Source organism: Halyomorpha halys, unplaced genomic scaffold (assembly GCF_000696795.3).
Source record: "Halyomorpha halys isolate HHAL.00 unplaced genomic scaffold, Hhal_1.1 Scaffold355.1, whole genome shotgun sequence".
Classification (NCBI taxonomy): domain Eukaryota; kingdom Metazoa; phylum Arthropoda; class Insecta; order Hemiptera; family Pentatomidae; genus Halyomorpha; species Halyomorpha halys.
The window spans coordinates 386,259-395,439 of record NW_027110523.1 but is presented as its reverse complement, the minus strand read 5'-3'; the positions used below and the strand labels follow the sequence as shown (position 1 = coordinate 395,439).

Genomic DNA, 9,181 nt, shown 5'->3' with positions numbered 1-9,181 from the left:
TGAACTAATAGCTGAAAAGTAGTCAATCTTTACTGTGTGATTGGAAGAGTAAAGAACTATAAACTGGAGTGTGTTTTTTCTTATTTTTCTCACAACTTCGTCTTCAAGTTCGTACCACCTTAACTTTGCACTTTTTAAAGGAAAACTTACCTCTAAATGATATGAAATGAATGAAAACTTCCTCCGTTGAAAGCGATTGGATTGCTTTTCTTGATTGCATCTAACTGGCTGAGCTCTGTGCCGCTTCATCTTTCGCTTCTTAGGAGCAGTAGATTGTTGATTGGATAATGACCAAAGAGTTCAGGTATGAAGTTTAAACCCTTTTAGGATGTGAGCTTCTAAATAGCAATCACTTCGATGGCAAATGCTTTATTACTTTGTTCAGAATTATTAAAATACCTGTTTTATGGTAAATTTTGTATTCTTTAAAATTATTTAGGAATTTTTAAACCGATATTCCTCTTCGTTATTAGCGAAAAAGGAAAGAATATCCGAAATGCGTGAAAATTCATAGGTGAAGCAATTATAAGCTGGAGCTCTAGGACGGTAAGAGGAGTACACTCTCGCTTCCCCTGTTCTTGGTACCAACCACAAATCTCTCGGCCAATAATTTTTATAGCGTATTTTTCGATTTGGGATCATCTTATTCTACCGAATAAGTGAGATTCTTATAATTGTATGCTACTGACAATAAATCTCTCTACACAGGAATGTTTTATTTACTTGTGTTTAAGTGGCTGTAGCTATATATCTTTTTTAATTCACCCATATTAATAAAAAATAATTTTTTTTTAAATGCCAAAATAATCATAAAAAATAATATTAAACCAATTAGCGCAAATTGAATAGGATTCTAGACGACAAATCTTTCAAATTTCAAACACATCAGAAATTTATGTTTTGGTCCATAAATGAGACAAAAAATAAATTTGCCTCAAAAGTGCTCTCATTTCTTGATAAAAAAAATCACCAAAATGCGGTACATTTAGCCTTAATACGTTTTCCACAGGATGTGTTCTAACAGGATTTACTTTTTTCCCTGAAAAAAGTTATTGGAAGCGTATTGAGAGAGGGTAGACTTTGTTTTATAAACCCTATAACGTTTTTGGATATTTTCAGGAGACATTGATTATAAGTATTCTGTACCTCCAACCGCTACATTTGGGCGCTTCACGCGTTTTTATTTCCAAAGCCACTGGCAAATTATAATGTCGCATTAAAAGTTATTTCCTCCAGGAATGACTCCCAGATCATCTGCAAATCTGAACGTAGTTAGTTTGCCAGCATAAGGAGTTTAAGCACAGTCATACATCACATCCCAATGCAAGGGACCCAAAACTGAACCCCTACTTATGACTGGTGATCTCATAAGTTTTCAAATCAACGTCATACTTCAAGATTATGTCTGTGTAATAAATCGCAAAAATCTACAAGAGGTATATTATTAATTAGCTGAGAAAATATACTGGAGAACAATATTCAAGAAAAAAACAACAGCTGACAATCAATCTTTGGAAAAATGTTGATAAAGGTAGATAGAACTGAACATAGCAGTATTCTTTCCGTCTCTAGAAAGTCATGTAGTCTCCAAGAAAGTGAGATGGATGGCAGGTCCTCTGTAACCTTGGTCTTCTAGGAAAAGGTGATAAGAGCACTGAAAGGTATGATAAGTTTCAGGAGGTGACACTATTTCATTAAATTACTGAATCTTTTTTAATCTCTATTTCTTGTCATTCTCCTTCAGTTGTTGGGATGAGATCAGAGATGAGGCAGCAGTTTCTAATAGGCTATTTGGCCTTTAAGAGGAGTGGTGGCATTAGTGGAGATACAGAAGACCTTACACAGTGGAGTGGGTTCCTGAAGAAAAGTTTCCCAGGAAGTCAGGTATTGAAAGCAAAGAATTCAGTCTTCCAAATTATTCCATTGAACCTATCTGCCCATTACCATGAGAACATTTGAATGACTTGAAGGTATTCCAACAGTTACTTACTATGACTTCAGTTATTGGGACTTAATGGACAAAAGGATAGCATCCTTAAATAGTAATAAGCCCTCCAAGTTTCTCGAGCAGAGACATGGCATAAGATAGCAAAGTAATACCTAATAAACTTAAAGAGACCAAAAGGAGATAAAAGACGTTATTTCACACCAACTTTTTTTACTTTAGTGAAGACTATATATAGTATAGTTAGGAGTCAAAATTTATGACTGCCAACCATAGTTCGAGAGAATAAAAATTAGAGGCTGTTCCAGAAGTTACAATAAATTCATTCTTGAGTTCTTTCAATTGAAAAAAAAAATTCATGTTATTTTTTCTAAGAAAATGGTTCAATTTTAACTTAGATTATGGAAGGGATAAGGTAAATGTCATTAAAAAGTAAATATTGAAATTTTTAAGCTGCAAGCTCCCTGAAGTTTATTTCATTAGAGAAACACCTAAAATGTTCTTTTTTTTTTTTTCATCGGAGCTCCATATCCTTTTAACTACCAACAACACTAAAAAATGTCATAGCTCATAGATTGAAGTTGAAGAAATTTTCTAAAATCTGAGCTTAAATTCAATAGTTCTTGATATCGGGTTTTTAAGAAGCAATTTTTTTTTTCATATAACGAAAAATTAATATTTTGTGAATTCATTCTGGCAAATATCCTGGAAACTGCTACTCCCACGCCTGCTATTAATTCTCAAATGAGAGTAAATAAAACTCTGTACATTATTTACACATACTGTACATTATGGAGGGAGTAGTAGTTTCTATTATCTTTGCCTAAATAAATTCACAAAATAATGATTTTTCATGGTATTTAATGAGGTTTTTGTTGTTGACGATAGATTAAACACAGAGGATGGTTGGGTGGTGCAGTTAGTAACGACAAACATAGTAGTAGTAGAGATTATTTTATTTGACCGACGTTCTGTCTGAATTTTAGATGACAGTAGAGGTCCTTGAAATCCAGGTTAAATCCTTCAAAAAGTATTGTATCTTCTATACCCCTCATGACTATTGAAAGCTCAGCTTTACTGGAGAACATCTTCCAAAATAGAAGACTCAACTGGTAGAGTTCTAAAGACAAAAAAATTTTTAGTTTTGATACAATGATGAAGTCAAGTGACCCCTAAATGACACAGATTTTCGTTGATATATTTTTTTTAATTAAACGCATAGACAGGAGATAGTGAAATCAATATTGTTTTGTTTAGTAGTTAATACTTTCTTGAAAATCTTCATTGCCATGAACCAGTTGAGATTTTATCAAGTTCTTGAGCGAGCAGTAATTGTGAGCTTAGATGTGTATAAAGCTGTAATTAAATATAATTAAAAAAATTAAATTTTGCCCAAAAAGCTCAAAACAAAGAACGACCTGTTGATATATTTTATCTTAATAAATAAATAAGAGCTATACGGACCAACAAAATGTTAAGATAAATGGAAAAGATTAATAAAAAAAAAATTTCCAATTCAGCAGGAGAAGTAAAATAGTAGAAGCCGATAGCTTTAATATGATTTTGAGTGATAGGCAATTTTAATAGAAAAATAAACGATTCAAATTAATATAAATAATAATATTGAATTTATAATTTTGTAAAATTTTTTAAACAACTAGGTATATTTTATATGAAGTAAAAATTAAAAACCTTTTAACATATTTTAATATCTGACAAGTTCTGTTTAATACAGAGATAATTATTTCCAGCAACTACATGCAGCAAATAAAGTTGCAGTGTACTAACGTATTAGTTTTTATTCACTTAATTTCAAAAAAAAAAAAAAAAAAATTGTATTTTACATTAGGATAGTTAACATTCCATATTAACTAAAGATTAAGGGTCCCACAACCCTCCAGGATTCTATGCCCTTCTATCATGGTGGCATTGCTTAATTGTTTTCTTTTACTCCTTAGTAGTCCCTGGAGTCATGGGCATAAGTTGAGGTATTTAGGACCCAAGGAAAAAAAAAATAAAGAAAATAGTGAACTTATTTTATTTCTTCCATGCTATAATTATTTGTGAGGTAACATTGTTGAGTTGACATCTTCATGGATCATGAGATAACAACCACATCTTTGAAGGGAGAAGATGGACATACATTGATTCTTTGTTAAAAAGGTAAGATTCAATGAGCGCAATTATTCATCATAAATTTATATCTAAAAATAATGGGGGAAACAAATAATAAAGAACCTTTTTTAGATTCCACTCTTTCTATAATAACTTAAAGTTTGCCATTTTAGTAATCTCAGAATGTTTGTTGAAAATGAATCAAAGATGGCAGCCATCGTAGAAGAGGTTATCAATATTTTTTCCAGCAATCCCACAAGGCTGATGCTCTCATAGCCAAACTCTTCATCACCTCTTATATTTTTGTATTTTCTTTGTGCATTGTATGTGTATTTATGTACAATTACTAAGTTTATGCCCGATTTTCAATAATTTATTGTGATTATAGCTAATAAAAATTTAAAACGTGATGAATGAATTTTATGAAGTGGGGGTATTTCTTAGAATGCGGAATTACATATCTTTCTTTTACTCAATGTTTCTAAATGAACTATTTATAAGAAATGTATTTGTGTGTAATGAGCTTAGGTCTGTTACCCTTGGTGAAATCCTACCTATGCCCATGCCTGGAGTTGGTTTGGTTATATCACATAATGAAGGTGTTTTGCAAATATAAATCTAGAATTTTTGAGAGTGGTTCAAGCCATATAAGAATAGACTAAACCTTAAATAAACAAAACTATACTTTTCTATGGCCAGTATTTAGATCAAAACTAGGTTCTTTGATATTAATGACTGCATTATCAACACCATGTTAATTTTTTGGGGTTTATATGAAAATAAAAGCTGTTAGTTTGTGTTAGTAGTATATGACAAGATATAAAATTGACCAGAATTTAAAACTAACAATGTGGTGCTTTTACAGAAACCAAGATTTGCTTGGAAATAGATAAGAAAAGTAATATTTTAAATGAATGACCTGTCGAGCATTATAAATTAAAATTTGATAATGAGCATATATAATTTTTTTCCCATTGAGTTACATTCAGCACAAAATTTTACTTTTTTATTGCTTTAATACGCCATTTTATTATTTATTTTGAGAAATCTTAAGACTAAATAATAGTACTTTCAAGCTTCAATAAGATTTTTATTGTAATTCATTTGACAAGTTAAATTATTGTTCCATTAAATAATAATACTAATGGCAGTGTTTTCAAATAACTTCTCTAAACCTATAAAACACTAATATTAATTTATTTTAAACACACATTAGATTAGAATATATAACAGAGCAGCATTACCAGGAACAGTCATATATTTTTAATTAAAAATGAAAAAAAAAATGAAAAATTACAATTATATACAATAGCTTTTTTTCCTAGAACGGAAATAAAGGATAAAATGGATTTAAACCAAGAGTTAAAACCATTCACAAATAATTCCAAATAGGGTCATGAATTGAAAATATAGATCATTATGCATTTATATAATAAATAACATCCATAAACATAAATGACAAGGATATGCGAGATAAAATATGAATAAAGAGAAAAGACACGTAAACCAGCAGTTATCAATGTTTCTGTGATATATTCTGAAGAATTATATATTCAGTAATAAATATTTATTGTACATAGTAAAATAAAAATAGTTCGTATATAAAAAATAACAATAAAAAATAAAATTTAAAATAAAAAAATTACATCTTTCCGAAGATTACTTTAATCCTTTATCACGTCTGTATAGAATCATCTTTCACAGATTGGGGGCATACAAGCCCTAATACTTCCTTTGCTAAGCTAAGATCAGCCGCCTCCTGTAATTTCCTTCTACGTAGCCGATCTGAATTAGCACCTACAGTTAGTTCATCTCTAAGTCGTTGACGGCGAGCTTGTCGTTCTTCTTCTTCCCTTTTTTCTTTTTCATCATATTCTTTACAGATTTTTTTAATCGATTTCTTTGTGGAGGAGGCTTTGGCTGGAGCCTAAAATTAAGAAAAAAGTACTATTAATCATGTGATAACAAACAAATATAATACACAGTCAACTCTAGCTAATTTGAACCTCTATAAAAAATACATACACTCTTGATTTCTTGAGAAAACCTCTTTAAATTTAAATGGAACTAATGGAATAAATAGAATTAAACTAATGGAATTATATCTCCTAAGAAATACAAATAAAACATTATGTAGCATGACCAACACCACTCAATAAATCCAACGGGTAGTAAGCTCTATCTCTATATTTTAAAGTAAATAATGCTTATGTTTCTTCTTAAAATAGAGTCTTTTTCAAACAATTTTTAATGAACATTGTTTATCAACCATTTTTGACAAATGACTTCTATTTAGCATCAACATTGTATTGTCTTTATCTCAGATAAAAAGAATATTTTTGTTCTAATTGAGGACGGCAAGAAAAAAAGATGTCACAGCACATTTTTGGCTATCTCCCTTAACTCTGTCAACAATTACAGAACAAAAAGACCATATTCTGAAGGCTAGTTCCTGTGGTAAGAGGAAGCTGATTAAGTCAGCACTTCTGTCTAGTCAGACCATTTAGATTGTCCGACTGTTTGGTAACTGAATGAGTAGAGGTTATCACCTTAATAACCTTGAGTCTGGAAACAGCACTGGTTCTAACCTTACCAGGGGGAGTTTACTTTAATTTAGTGGTCTCCCCATGGAATCCAAACATGACCCTCCCACTCTAGTTAGATAGGTTGGTTACCTATTGGATAATCTCTCCCCCTTCTCCCCGTATGTCAGACATAACCTGCTAGGGGGAGAAAACTAAGGAGCTTTCCTCAAATCGAAACATGTTGAATTACTTGGATTTCTCAATGTAGATAGAACAATATTTCTATCAGAGGGAAGTTACTAAAAGAAAACTTTCTATTGAACACAACTAATTAGGGAATCAAATAATTTAAAGCAATTGAGGTTTGAAAAAAAATTGTATTTAATAAAACTGTTAACTCAAATCTTTTTTTTAAACCACCATAAATGAAACTAATTTTTTAACCTGAAAACCTCAATAAATTGAGGTTCTCTCTTGGGAATTTAGAATTAGGACTAATGAGTCGACTGTAGTCACTCAAATGATAACAAAAGATCCTCTTTATAATTCTTTATTTTCCCAGAGTTCTAATGTCACACAAAAACATTCAACTCTCATTTGTAATAGCCATTTCCTCCCACTTATTCTCTATGGCATATTTTGCCCTTTAAATGTGATTAAGTTTTTAATTACTCAACGGCCAGGCATCAAGTTATCCATTTAATATACTATTTTATTATATCTTTATCAATCTCTAAATTCATTTGTTATCCTACTATACTTCTACAATACATTCTTCCACATTGTTTATTTAGGCCTGAACTATCGATAAATAGTTTTATAATTTTTTTTTTTTTATATAATGGTTTCAGATCTCCTTATTTATTATTATATATGAAATTTAATTAATGATTTACTATAAAACTGACAGTAATATGATTCTTGTTATTATATTTAAGACTTATAAAGAGAATGGCTATAATGTGATAATTGAAGATATATTTATTTAAGGTGATTGTTTTAAATTAAAAAACTTGTGGTATATTAACTTAATTGTTGTATGCATAAGGTGAATAGTGTAAATTTATTTAGGTGATAGCTCCGGAACATTGTTAATGATTCATTAAAATAAAGAATTTAAAAAGGAAGATCTTTCACTACATCTAATTTATATATATTTTATCTAATCTAATATATATATATTAATGAAAACTCATCCAGTAAGAACCTATAATATTAAGTTTTTTTTTACTAAATTAAGTTCCTATCTGACAGGTAATGGGACCATCTTATCCTTTAAATGATAAAAAGATTGGTACAAATGGACCTCATGGGCCCTGTAGAGGAAAATATGAAAATGGTCATGTTCTGATTGTCTATTGCTACAGCCACCCACCTCAGTGACTAGGTAATACTTAGAATCAATATCTGTCGTTATCACCATGGTTAGATGGATATGCCACTATCAATAAACATGGTTCTTAATTACTTTATAACTAAATAAAGACATTTTTATTCAGATGTAATATATACAAAATTAAATTGAACTAAAGCAACTTAATACACACAGTCAAATATTCCAATATCCTACTATTATGAGAAATTTAAATTTTTAGAATTATTCTTACAGAATATCTATAAAATTCAAGAAAGCAAGTCATTTGCTTGAAGACATTTTTAGCTCAAGAAAAGTTCAAAATAATCACCATAATAATCAAGAGCGAGTCAGTTTATCATAATTATACTCAAAATAAAAAAAATTAATCATCAAATCCTGATGAATCTAATATAATTGAAAAGCTCATAATCATCAATTTCTCAACAATAGCCATTTCACTTAAAACATGTTTTAATAAATAACAAATAATTTTTAGAATTCCTTTGACGGTACATATACAAAATAAAATGCAGCTTTAAACCATCCATCTCAGCTAGATTTTATTTAATTTTTAAAATTATTAATAGTAGTCCATGTTTTAAAAGATATCAGAAATAAGATTGGCATAGTATCTTTCAATACTCCAATACCCTGTGAAAAGAAAGAAGACACAAGGTCATGAACTATCTTATCTGCCATAGTTAAGATAACTTAATCACCGGCATAGCTAAGTGTATCGCAAATAAAGCCCTCTTTTGTACAAATAATAAATATCTAATATATACATCACATTTAAAACTTTCTCTTCAAATCGGGAACATCAGATAAACTAGGAGAATTACTTAGTCAAACCAAGAAATAAATTTTAATAGCTTAAGATACCCGTTCTAAATATATATCTTTAGGTTATTAGGCTGAGATAATCCTATTGAATTCAACTAAATGAAAGTGAGTGCTAGTGAAAAAATTGATAACACTATTATTATATGAGGCACTTTGTCTTGAAATATAATAACTGAAAAATTTTAAATTCAAAGATGTTCGTGAACTGGAGTGTTTTACACTAAATCAGGAGTTACATACTATAATTGGATATAAGTATCAAACAAATGTTCCAAAAATTTATGAAATAAACCCTAAAGATTTTGGTGAAATCATAAACTTCAAATTCACAATAAATGACTGTTACCATGTTTTATGACTTAGTGCCTCACATTTCAAAGCAATAACAATTATCAC

The 9,181-nt window shown here is 29.9% G+C and overlaps 1 long non-coding RNA gene across 1 annotated transcript; it reads right to left on the bottom strand.

The window, feature by feature from the left end:
- Positions 1-2,883: 2,883 nt before the first annotated feature.
- LOC136796076 (uncharacterized) lies at positions 2,884-5,837 on the bottom strand. The gene is made up of 2 exons (XR_010843771.1): positions 5,707-5,837; positions 2,884-3,065 (listed from the first exon to the last, which is right to left on the bottom strand). It is a non-coding gene; the product is annotated as an uncharacterized lncRNA (long non-coding RNA).
- Between the last annotated feature and the right edge of the window lie 3,344 nt (positions 5,838-9,181).